This window comes from Equus przewalskii, chromosome 12, assembly GCF_037783145.1.
Source record: "Equus przewalskii isolate Varuska chromosome 12, EquPr2, whole genome shotgun sequence".
NCBI lineage: Eukaryota > Metazoa > Chordata > Mammalia > Perissodactyla > Equidae > Equus > Equus przewalskii.
In genome coordinates this window covers 31272730-31285389 of record NC_091842.1, presented here as the reverse complement: position 1 = coordinate 31285389, position 12660 = coordinate 31272730, and the positions used below count along the sequence as shown (strand labels likewise).

Below are 12660 nucleotides of genomic sequence, written 5' to 3'. Positions count from 1 at the left end.
TGTGTCTACACCCTCTCCTCGTAAGTGGAGCTTTCATCTAACTTAACGTGTCATTTGGAGCTTCATGGTTTGGTCTTTCATATTTCACTTCCCCTTTGGCACCTTAACGTCCATTTGCCTTTCACACATTCCCAGGTACCCACAAGCTCACAAAGTCTTGGAAGACACATCCCTGTGATTGTCATGTTAAGAGTAATTACTCTTAAACAACTAAAAGTGAGGGAGATGAATAAGGTCAGTGTCTCTGACATCAAGTGGTCAAAGGTGGAAAGATGCCTATATAGCACAAAAAGATAGACAACAAATCCCAAATGTCAAAGATCCTCTACAGGTCACTGCTCCAAATTGTGATGGCTGAATCAGGATCGTAGTTTGTTTTAGGTTTAAATTAGTAACCAACATTTTGGAGATATTGTAACAGGGCCCCTGAGTGATTCATTATTTTGTAAGACTAGAACCATAAATTTTTACATGCTGGAAGAGCAGCTTGAAGATCATATAGAAAGAATGGAAAATACGTGGCACCTGCATAGCTTCTCTCCATCCTGAAGCCATGACAGACATCATTAATTGATCATGGTGTTCAGCCTCAGAATTCTTCTCAACATAGAGCTCCAGGTGGCCATCCGCGGAGAACTTGAGTTGAAGTCTATTTGCTGTCGCTCATCTTGGACCATTCTCCTATTTAACAGGGCAGAACCTTGAGTCCTTTGGGATTAAACACACGGGCAAAGGTCATAGCCCAGGGCCGTAGAACATATCAAAAGCAGAACTCAAATCCTGACTCCGATTTTCCTTTACTCTCCAAAACCACGCCACCCTAAACCTCAATGAAACAAGACTTCAAGGTTGCCTTATTAGAACTAAAAATCGGGTTTACCTTGTTGCTTTAAAATAAAGTCAAAGAAAACTCTTACAAATGAAATATAGGACTAGCAGACCACATTGAAAACTCAAATTTCCTTTGTGCCTCAGCAGAAGTCTTTTTCAAATGCCTTTCTTGCTTAGTTACAGCAGCCATAGAGAAAAAACATGAGAATTTCTAGAAATAAAATGGCAAAAATGAGGCAATTTCAGGCACTCTAGTTGAAGCATTTCAAGAACTAGAAAATCCATGGTGTGCAGTTATCAATTCAGAAGACAATATGTAAGTCCCAGAAAAAGTTATCAGCAAGTAACACCAGCCCCTTAAACAAGAACTGCCTAGCCTATGTGTCTGTAGAGATTGTCTTGGTGCTCTACACAGAGAAAGTGCTTGGAAGTAAACCTCAAGTGGAAATTAGTGGCTGGGTCCATATTAATATGAGTTAATTTTAAGCTATATAAAATAATGAAAAATTGCTGGTGTGTTAATACCCGTTATTGCTTATCTAATTGCCCCTGGAATCTACAAGTGAAGTCTGGTCTTAAAAAGCTCTTAAGTCATGAAGACATTTGTAATGGAAAAGTGAATGATGGGAATCAGGAGATAAAATGAGAGACAGTAAGATTTAATCAAAGCCGAAGGGTATTCTTCATGAAACTAGAGCTAAGAGAGGCTCTAAAAGAGGCAATTAAAGAATTCTGATGGCCAGTTAAAGAAGGCTGAGAATTTAGAAGCAGGAGGCTGGGAGGCCAGTAAAGGGCTGTGACAAAAATCCCTATGAGAAATGATAAGTCTGAACAAATAAGCCAGTGGCAGGGAGGAGAGCTGTCAAGCAGAGGGTGCTAATATGAAAGTTTTGCTGAGGTAGAATCAACAGGATGTGACAGTAGGAATGGAGGGAGAGTGAGCAGTTGAGTAAGACTGTGGGGGATAGTGGCTTCCTTAACACAATTGTTTCCATCTGTAGCCAGCTGTGGCCTTGCGAGTGTATGGCTGTCCCCATCATGGCAGAGCAGCCTGCAATCCTCAGCTGTTTGTGCCACAACCCTGGTTTCTTAGCAACTGTGCCTTCATTACTGCTCCCCCAGGTCATTTACAGGTGCCAGGCAGGGCTGGGGAGGGCTGAGCCGGCCTCTCCCAGTCTCATGGGAGGGTTTCATTGGGTCTGTTTCCCGAAGACCAACCTGCTTAAAGGTAATGCGCATTGGTCGGGAAGGCAGATCTTCAGCCCTCGGAAGCGGATGTTGACGTCATAAAGTTCCACCCTCGTCTGGGATCCTCATTCACCTGAAAACAGTCAAGAGTTGGAAAAATTGGGTGATGACAAGGGCCTGGTCAGATGTCTTCAAAAGGAGATCGATTCAATAAACAGCCTCTTATCTGCCGTGGTTACTTTACTCCTTCACATCCCTGATCAAATCCAGTCAGAGATGGGAACGTACCCCTTTCCTTGGTGGAGGATTGGGGAGCCAAGCTTCAAAATGTGGGTACAGAAGGGAGAGACCCAGTTGGGAAGCTATGAAGACATCAGGAAGGTTGAGAAACCTCTCTGAACCTTAGATCCCACATCTGAAAGTGAGTGTAGTAATTCACCGATCTCACAGGGCTATTGAAAGAATAACATAGGCTAATGACCCAATAAAACTCTCTGAAAAGAGTTCGCATTGTTACGACATCACCAGCCCCTGGTGTTCCTCCAGCCCGCCAGCATCCCGGATCACCCTTCTCTACAACATCGTGGAGAATGGCTCAAACCCTCAGCCCACTTTTTGTGTTGAACTTAATGACCAGCCCCCAGTAGTTCTGAGGTTCTCAGGAGAAGGGACCAAGCTCACCTGGTCACTTCTTGCGAAGTTTTTCTGCTCCTGTAGAGTGGACAGATTCTAAAAATCTAAAAATGTCCATGCTCTTTCTACACATCTTCGTATCACACTGAACTGGCCCTCAATTCTTTCTTTATTTCCCCCAAGCACCCAACCGCAAGAATTGGAAGTATATTGCAGACTTTCCCTGAAGGTTTGGGGTGAGGGAGGGGAGTTACAGTGCAAAACCAGCCAAGTGACAAGTGTGAGATGGACAGTGGACATCACTGTCCTGGTATTTATGGACCATTCCTCATCCCAGGAAATTCCTCTCTGGCCACACCCCCCGAGGCTCTGGTCACCACCCTTCACCTTCTCAGGGCTCTCCCTCCCTAGACCCTGCCCACATCTCCCTTCTGCTCTGTTCCTGGACCCCTCGCCTTCTTTTTCTATGGACTGCTAGAAATGCAAGATTCTGTCACATCACACTAAAGTGCAGCACCAAGAAGTCCTCTCTTATTTCACCATCATTCATCCGGGCTCTGCTGGGGGAGGCACCCCATTTTGGAAACAAAATGTCCATCAAGGCATTTTTCTAGACAATAGAACCTTCGAATCCCTGCGATTAATTTTGCCGTACCTCTAGAAAGCTGAAAGTCTGCAGCCAGCTTTTCTTTAAAATAGTCATAACATCCCTTCCTGCTCTGCCCTACTGATGTCAAAGCTTTTAGTGAAATCTTTTCCTTGGTCTTCTCTCCTGCCACAGGTAACCCACCGTACTCACCTAGAACCACATTCTACCAAGACAGGAGAACACAATGATAAAGAGAATCTCTAGGGTGTACCTCTCCTTTGTCACTAGAGGAAGCTGGGGCTCAGACAGGGAACATGTCTTGCCCTAGGTGGCTCAGCAATTTAATGGCAGAATCAGGGCCAGAACTCAGACCTGGGAGAGCCAGTTTGGTGTCCCGTCCACCTCTCCAGTGGTTTCCACACTTAAGCGTACATGGGAATCACCTGGGACAGTTTCGCGACAGGAGATTCTGATTCAGTGAGCGTGTATTGGTTAGAGAGCTTTGGCTGCAAGTAACGGAAAGTCCCACTCAAACAATAAAGGAGTTCATTATCTCACATAACAGGAAGGCCACAGAGAGGTCACGCCCAGGGGAGGTTGATTCAGCCTCTCAGTGATGTCATCAAGAACCCAGGTTCTTTCCATCTCCTCTCTCTGCCCTCTTCCGTGTTGGCTTCACCCCCAGGCAGTCACAAATGGCTGTAGCGGCAGTTCTGGTACAACATTCAGAGTCAAGAGCATCCAGAGGAAGAAGAAAGGCCATCTGTTCCCACGGTTTTTTCTTAGGAAAGAGGAAATTTGTTCTGGAGCTTTCAACAGGCTTCCCTTTACCTCTTGCTGGATCACACTGGGTCAAATGCCCATTCTTGAAGCCATCACGGGCAGGAAAACAGCAATTCCTTGGAAGTAGTCAGATTATATCTAAGATTAGTTTTCTCAGAGTTTTATGACGACATGGGAGAGGGGTGTACAATTGAACCACAAAATCTTGATTCTTTTAGGAAAGAGAAGAGGATGGGAGCAGAGCTGAGATGGATGCTAGATAAACAGCCAGGAGTGTCCAATTCTAAGGGTCCAAGTTAGAACCCAAGGATGTCCCTTCTAGAAGCTTCCAGATGATTCATGAACCACACTCGGAGAATCTTGGCCCACTCCATGCTGCATGTGTAAGTAATCATTCACATTCACTCCTTCACCCCATGCTAGAGGTAGAAATTCCAGAAACCACCACAGGCTGAGGAGGGAATTTTTGAAGTCCCAGAACCTTTGGGTAGGTTCATGTCAAACCAACTCTAAGGGTCATTTCAGTTTCTTAAAATGACCTTTTCCCAGGTTCCTCCTCACAATCCCAGCTCTCTTGACAGCTACAAAGCTGTTCCCCACTTCTCACAGAAGCCCATCAGTCATCACAGAGGGTCCCGGCTTTGTTTACACTCCCAAGTTCTGGTCCTGTCTTGTAAATTACTTCAGTTACTAGCTTGGCCACGGGAAGATGAAGACCCTTAATGGCAACGCTACTAGGCACTGAAGCAGACACCACTGAATTGTTTTTGGAGGTCCAGGAAAAATCCTTTGGGTCCCCAAGAGCCAGAGGGAAGAATGCTTTTCAGGAGAACATCAGGTTTCAGTAAATTGTATCAGACCCCAAGCACTTCCCCGACTGGTTGAGCCCCCATTGCCATCACATTTAGCTCTGTGTTTTGAACTTATCTGTTTATTTGTTTGTCTAGATTTGGGGCTCAGTGAAGGCAGATACCGTGCCCTTCTCCCCTCTTGGCCTCTGTAACAGCTCTTCCCTCTTCCCAGGATGCTGTCCCCTGAACCCCCTTCCCCTGTTTCCATCCCCTGGCCCTCTCCAAGACTCCTTAGAGCACCTACTTGGAGTTGGCTTCCTCCGGGAAGCCTTCCCAGACTTCCAAGGACTGGTGAGCCTTTTCAGTGCCTCCAACACATTCTGTACTTGTGCTTAACACTTACCTCACTACCTCACTGTATTTTGATTTCCTGGCTCCCTGTGACTCTTTTAAACTCGGTCCAAACCTCAGTTATACAGCCAGTGATTTCTGTGAGTTCTCTCAGCTTCCTCCTGCTTCTCTCTGCCGCTCGGTCCCCACCTATGCCAGTGCTTCTGTTTTTGCCCCTGAGGAGACTGATGCAAAAGGTCCCAGAGCGCCCAGGAACTGGACTTCCAGTCCGCATCCCTCGGGATTCTTGTAATCTGGGAAATCTAAGCGGCACTGACTCGGGCCCCACTCCTGGGTTTCATTTCCATGCTAAGAACTCTTCTAGAGGATTCAGAAGTCTCAGGAAATGCCAGCTTATTTTCTCATCTCAACCCCCAAAAAGACAATTATGTACAGTACTTAAAAAAAAGAGAGAGAGAGAGATGTTTAAATGAGCAGTCAATTATACATGTGGCGCAAGACGTAACTGGAGATTTTCATAGCAGCATTCTCTACAATCAACATCAAAATCAACCTAAATGTCCACCAATAGGGAACTGGTTAAATATTGTACATTTTAACCACACAGGGGAATTTTAAGCAGCCATTAAAATTGATGAGATATTTCTAAATTTGTTGACCCAGAAAAAGGACCATGGTATAATGCTGAGTAAAAAAGCAGGTTACAGAATAAGAGAACAAGAAGTATGCGATCTCATTTGCATAGAAGTGGGTGTGGGTGTATAAGTGTGTATGTGTGAGAGTGTATATGTGTATAGGAAAGTATTATGATTGTGTGTACATGTGTGAAAGCGTGTGTATGAGTGTGTGGGGGTGTATATGTGTGTATAAGTACTGTTTGAGTGCATGTGTGTTTGAAAAAGTATTGTGAGTGTGTGTGTGGGGGAGAGTGCATGTGTGTGTCTGTGAACGTCCATTTAGAAATATCCGGAAGAACGTTTATCAAAATGTTAACAGTGATTATCTCTGGGTAGTAGGAGTTCGGGAGATTTTTTTCTCTCCTCTTTTCCTCTTTCTATATATTCTTCTCTCTATTTATATTTCTCAGTACTGCGTGAATTTTGGTTTTGTAATGAGCATATACGGTTTTTACAGTGGAGGCGGGCTCTTTCCTAGTTTTTGTGACTTTCAAGGAAAGCCTTGATCAGGGACAGGAGCCACCGAGAAGCCACCACCGCCCCCACCCCTTGGCCTTCCTGATGGGAAAAGAGAAAAGGGTCATGAGCTGGCTGCCTATAAATAAACTTGGCTTCTTTTTTTAAACATTTTGTGCCTGCAGCCGAGAGTCACTCTCTCTGCTTAAAAGAATTGGAAACTACAGACCCCCTCCCCAGCCCCAGTGGGGGCATTTGCCCCAATTTTCCACTCCTTGGATGTCTCTTTGCCCACACAAAGCAGGGATTTTTTCAATAGCATCTAGAAACTTCTGGGAGGATCTGTGGCTTGCTAAGCAATTTCTTCATGAATCCTTCATGAGAAGGAATGGTCCTCTCCCCTGAGACTGGTGCTGTGGCTGCCAGACTCCTTTCAAAGTCTTCAGACACCATCTCTTAATCGGCTACCCATATGGAAATTCTGGTTTAGAACCATCAGTCTCCCCCAGTCTGGGGCCTTCCAGAAGGGTACAGCTCAAAGCCTGCCCACCGCCATCCCTAATCCTTTGAGCACAGTGGGATGGATATGGACCACAAGGGAAAGAAATGAAAATAAGTCCTTTGGAGATATCTAGGGGCTGGAGCCATCGGCACCAAAAAGGCTCACTTGTAACTCATGGAGTTCTGCCGACAGTTCCAGCAGGTTCACCCTTAAAATGGTGCTAATTAAGCATGGCCAGGGACACGTGCGAACGAGGTAAGGAACAGCCAGTAAGTAGCTCTAAAGCTGTGACCCTCTTTCTGGAGGAAGATGTCAAAAGCGCGGATGAAATCACTTAGAAAGGTGCAAGGTGAGCCGCCCGAGCCTGACTTTGGCAAAACCTTGGCTCTTTCAACTTGAAAGGATGTGGTTGAGGGATAATTGCGTGGGCCAAATGTACTGCCCTCCTTGAACTGCTTTCCCGCACCCCTTGATTCAGACCATCAGCAAAACCTCTTGGCCCTGGCTTTGAAATAGATTCCAAGCCTCTTGTATTAGGCCAGGATCAACAGAGAAGCAAAATCAGGAGGCTGGAGAGATAGTGGGCCGTTAAATTGATTTCAACTGTGTGTTCAGAGGATGGCCAGTCTGCTGAGGCCTTGGGGGAAACAGGAGATGCCCATAGCAGAACAACCTTTATTAAACTCACAGGTCCTAGAGAGAGGGTCATCGTATGTGACACAGGACCACGGGGGAAAACACCAGGGTGATCGGGAGGCGGAAGACAGGAGAGAGGACAGCATCTAGGCCACAGCCTTTTATTGGGCTTTGCACAGAAAAAGCAAGGACAGATAGGTAGACAGCTGGGAACTGGCTAGAATGAATCATGCCTGTGGGCTTTGGGCTATGGGGGTGGCCTCTAGGGCCTGGTCCTTGGACACCAGCAGAGTGTCTGAGAATTCAACTCAATTCTGACACTACTTACCCAGAGAGAGAATCAGATTCCACAGATAAGGGGCTCAGTCCCACAAGACCACCCTCAACTTCAAACACCAACTGGAAGTCCAGGTTACCTGTGCTTCTGAGGGACCAGCTACAAACTGGAGGTTCCAATGACCCCCTCCGACTCAGGATGCCAATCACAAGTTCAGGTTGTTACCCATACTTCTTACCGATCGGCTATAAATCAAAGGTTCTCAGGACCCCCTCCTCAGGTTCCATTAATTTGCTAGAAAGGCTCCCAGAACTCAGAGAAACATCTTACTCACTTGATTATATAACTCATGAACAGCCAGAAGAGATGTGTAGGACAAGTTTTAGGGAAAAGGCTCAGAGCTTCCACGCCCTCTCCAGACATGCCGCTCTCCCAGCACCTCCATGTGTTCACCAACCCGGAGGATCCCCAAACCCCATCCTTTTGTGTCTTTATGGCAGATTCATTACATAGGCGTGATTGATTAACTCATTGGCCAATGGTGATTGATTCCACCTCCAACCCCTCTCCCTTCCCCAGAGGTCAGAGGGCGGGACTGAAAGTTCCAACCCTTAAATCAGGTGGTTGGCTTCTCTGGCAACCAGTCCTATTCTTAGGTACTTTCTGAAAGTCACTTCATTAACATAACAAAAGACACCTTTATCACTCTCAACACTTAGGAAATTCCAAGGGTTTTGTGAGTTCCGTGCCAGAAACTGTGGAGGGAGACCAAATATATGTGAGAAATATATTTTGGTCATCTGAACGACCAAATATATATTTCTTATAAATCACAATATAGCAATTACTTTTTTGAAGAAGAAGAAGATTAGCCCTGAGCTAACATCCATGCCCATCCTCCTCTATTTTATATGTGGGACACCTGCCACAGCATGGCTTGACAAGCAGTGTGTAGGTCCACATCCAGGATCCAAACTGGCAAATCCTGGGTCGCTGAAGTGGAACGTGTGAACTTAACTGCTGCACCTCCAGGCTGGCCCCTGCAATTAGTTTTTACATAAATGATAATAACATTTTTGAAATATGGGTCATGTTTGGGAGAAAAAAAATCATGAGTTTATTCTTCCTAATTTGTGTATGCGTGATAGCAAACCCTAAAACAAGTGATGATTAACAGGCAAGCTAGAATAAAGTCACTTATTCCTTCTCCTTTTTCACCTATTCAGTAACTATTCAGTGAATCCCCACTGTACGCTGTGTTGGGTTCCATGGAAGGGATGAAATGGGGAATGAGTTCTAGTCCTTTTCGCAAAATGCTTATAGATTTGGGACTTGGGTGGCCCCATAAATAGGCAAGACAGAAGATCACATAGGATCACGCAGGCAGAGATGTGGCTGCAAAGGGTGGCCCAACTAGAGGGAACAGTGTCTGCCAAGTTTTGGAGATGGTCGCTTATAAGTAGAACTTGGGTTAAAAGGATCCATTTTTTAAATTTTTATGATTGATTTACCTTGGAGTTCTAGAAATTTCCTCACATCCATTTCTTCACATTCGATGACAAAATTTCTAACTTTTAACTTGAAGCTTCTCAGCTTATTTTTCCCATCTTCTCCTTTAAGCAGCTAATGACCAGTAGGCAAATCCACGAGGATCCAGCCTCACTCCTGTTTAAACAAACACTTTATGTGAACTCTCCAGCCCCAGAGCTCTCCTGAAAGTCTGCAGTTTTGTGTGTTGGCATTACTCAACTCCCGCTTTTGCGGCGTAAGCCTTTTTCTTTACTTTCACCTGGGCTGGAAATGGTCTGCTATAAACTGCTTAGTGATATGGGCTGTTTCAGCCTATCCACTCCAACCCCCCAGAGCTGCTTTCCTGTGCTGCATCCCAGCAAAGCCCTCGCCAACAACACACTGTTCCCCCCTAGCACGTCCTGCGAGAAGCCCGCGGATTCCTGGCCCAAAATAATCAGTTTAAGTAGCTAGTGGGTGGAGCTGTGACCCGGGGCCAGTGCCAACTGAATTTCCAATTTGTTTATTTATTTTTTTACTCAGAGACCCTTTCTAAAAGAAGCAATTCCAAGTAGTGATAAATGGAAGAAGAGAGAAGATCAATTTACAGCAGGTACACAGACAGAAATTCAGGTCCCAGCTCTCAAGAAAAATATTTTCAACCCCAATTGCCAGAGCAAAGGGATCCATCTCATCATCTACTATACCAATAAAAAAGAAAAGCGAAGCAGAGGCCCTGGGCTGCCATTTGGAGCCCAAATAATACGCAAGATCAGGCAGCAGAGAGGCTGGGATGATTTGCAGCTCTGAAAAAAGCTGTTGGTGGAAAGGAAACGTATTTAGCAGCATGATATAAGGGAGAGGCAACAGACATTAGAGCAAGATGGGTCTGAGTTCAAGTCCTGGGTCCCCCTCTTACCTCAGTTTCCTCTCTGTAAAATGGGGTAACATCATCTATCTTGCATAGTTGTTGTGAGGGTTAAGAGATAATGTGTTGGGATGCTGCTGCTGCCTTCTAGAAGCTGTACATACATTAGCTCATTTAATCCTAACTACAACACTATGAGGCAGGTACAATCAATACCCCCATTTTGCGGGTGTCAAAAATTTAACGGAGAAGTCAAGGGACTTGTTCAAGACGACACGCAGAGTGCAGATGGCACAACTTCATCTTTTTTATGCCTGAGTAGTACTCCATCATGCCGTTTGTGACAACATGGATGGACCTTGAGGATATTATGCTAAGCAAAATAAGTCAGACAGAGAAAGACAAATACTGTATGATTTCACCTATATGTGGAAGATAAACAAGCAAACACATAGATAGGGAGAACAGATTGATGGTTACCAGAGGGGAAGAGGGTGGGGAGAGAGCAAAAAGAGTAAAGGGCCCATATTTATGATGATGAATGGAAACTAGACTTTTGGTGATGAACACGCAGTCTATACAGAAGACAAAATATAATGACGCACAGCTGAAATTTACATAATGTTATAAGCCATTGTGACCTTGATACAGACCCTCGTAATCTTAAGCTTGTGTGCCCAACACACAATAAGCAAATCCCTGAGCCATGGTGCTTAGAGATGGAGAAAGGTTTCTTCGAATTGGCCAAAACAAAAATGTAGAGGGATAGGTTCTCTCAAATTTGCCTTCACAAAAGAAGAAAGCAGGAAGTTTTATAGAGCCAGGGAGCTTGGGAGGAGAAGTTTTGGAGAAACAAAGGGGAAGTCGATGTTTCTTTCACTCCAGATAAGCCCTGGGGCAATCTGACTTCCGGGTATCAACAGCAGCTGGGGGCTCATTATCCAGTGATTGGAACCTCCTTAAAAACATTCTTCCCTTCTGCAAAACCAGCTTATAAATCCTTGTGACCCTTGAGTCACCCCTCGGGTTAAACAACAAAACAGCAAGTTAACAAGATTAATTCCTTTTCATCTGTGACTGTGTTGGAAACAAGGTCAATGGGCAATCATGTTCCTATTGAATCTTTACAGCAACTCTCAGGTATCCAGCTTCAACCTCAAGAAAAAAAGTTTAAAAAAGAGTGTGGATGGGATTCAAACACATGAAGTCTGGCTCCCAAGTCCATGCTCTTAAGTTGTCTAGTGTTCAAATTAGCAGAAGTTACTTGTGGTGTGAAGTCTCAAGGAGATTAATGAACTGTGTGTAAAGCCCCATTTTAAATGCTTTACAGACAACTCATCCAGTGCTCACAATAACCTGGTCAAGGCATGATCATTACTCTGTTTTATGATCAGAGGAAATGGAGAGGAGCAAAGACCAAGCACTAACCTCTGTGAAATACTGCCCATCTACGATAAGAACAAAAGGCTAAAAAGAACCTCACTGAGCACTCACGTTACCACTTTTTTCTGGTCTGTGGCAGAGGATCAGTTTGTCTTTTGCCTTGAATGTGAGCTCTCTGTGGTCAGATAAACCCATAGGCAAGTTCCCACTGTCCACTTAATGGCTGTGCCATTGAGGGGCTGATGGACGGTCTTCACTTCCCTCAGCCAATGTGTAAAATGAGGACCCTAAAACCCACCTCTCAGGACTGCTGTAAGGAATGTGCCTAGCTCCATGCCTGGCATATAAAACCCATTTAATAACAGATGGTCGATACAATTAACTCCAGGCCAGATTATGGACCAAGCAAAATAAATCCCATTTGGGTTTTGACCAAAAATGACCCCAGCCTGCCTAATCTTACCTTACTCTCTAGACCTGACTACAGTGTCTTTTGATATGGCCTCTTTGCAAACATGAAATTCTTCCCCAAGGAAAAAAACTTTGCTAACTCCAGGGACTTACAAGTAAATGCGCTGCAGGTTCTTGTAGCGATTCTAACAGCGTCAGACAAGTGATGACAGTAATGGGATAATACATCAATAGAGTCCCAAAGTGAGGCCTTAAAGAGTCCAGCCCTCATGGGATGCTTCGGTTGAGCTGAGTACATTTGGGTTTTTTGTGTTTTTTAACAACACCCAAAATGTTTCATTAAGTTGTAGCTGTGTGTATCAGTCAGGATGGGCTAGACGCAGTAACAAGCAACCCCCCAAATCTCATTGACTTAACAAAAATTTATTTCTCACCCATGGTACATGTCCAATGCAAGCCAGTGATTTTGGGATGTAGGGGGAAGTGTCTGCTCATCATAGTTACCAAGGGACTCAGGCCAAAGTTGGCTTTATCTGGACATGATCACCATGACCACCACAGCCCTGGGGAAGGGATGTGGTGGATCCAGCACTGGCTTATAAAGGCACTGCTCAGATGCACTTCCCTTTTGCTTGCATTCCATTGGCCAGAGAGAGTCATGCTTAATTTCAAGGGGGCAGGCTAGTGAGATGCTCTCACGGAAATATTTGGTGAACACCACCAATGACTGCTACAGTTCACTCTCATTTACTCATTCTTTTATTTAACAAATATG

General features: G+C 44.9%; 1 long non-coding RNA gene across 1 annotated transcript; it reads right to left on the bottom strand.

The window, feature by feature from the left end:
* Window positions 1-525: 525 nt before the first annotated feature.
* On the bottom strand, window positions 526-2441 carry LOC139074756 (uncharacterized). Its single transcript, XR_011524495.1, has 3 exons — window positions 2308-2441; window positions 2050-2152; window positions 526-708 (listed from the first exon to the last, which is right to left on the bottom strand). It is a non-coding gene; the product is annotated as an uncharacterized lncRNA (long non-coding RNA).
* Window positions 2442-12660: the final 10219 nt, after the last annotated feature.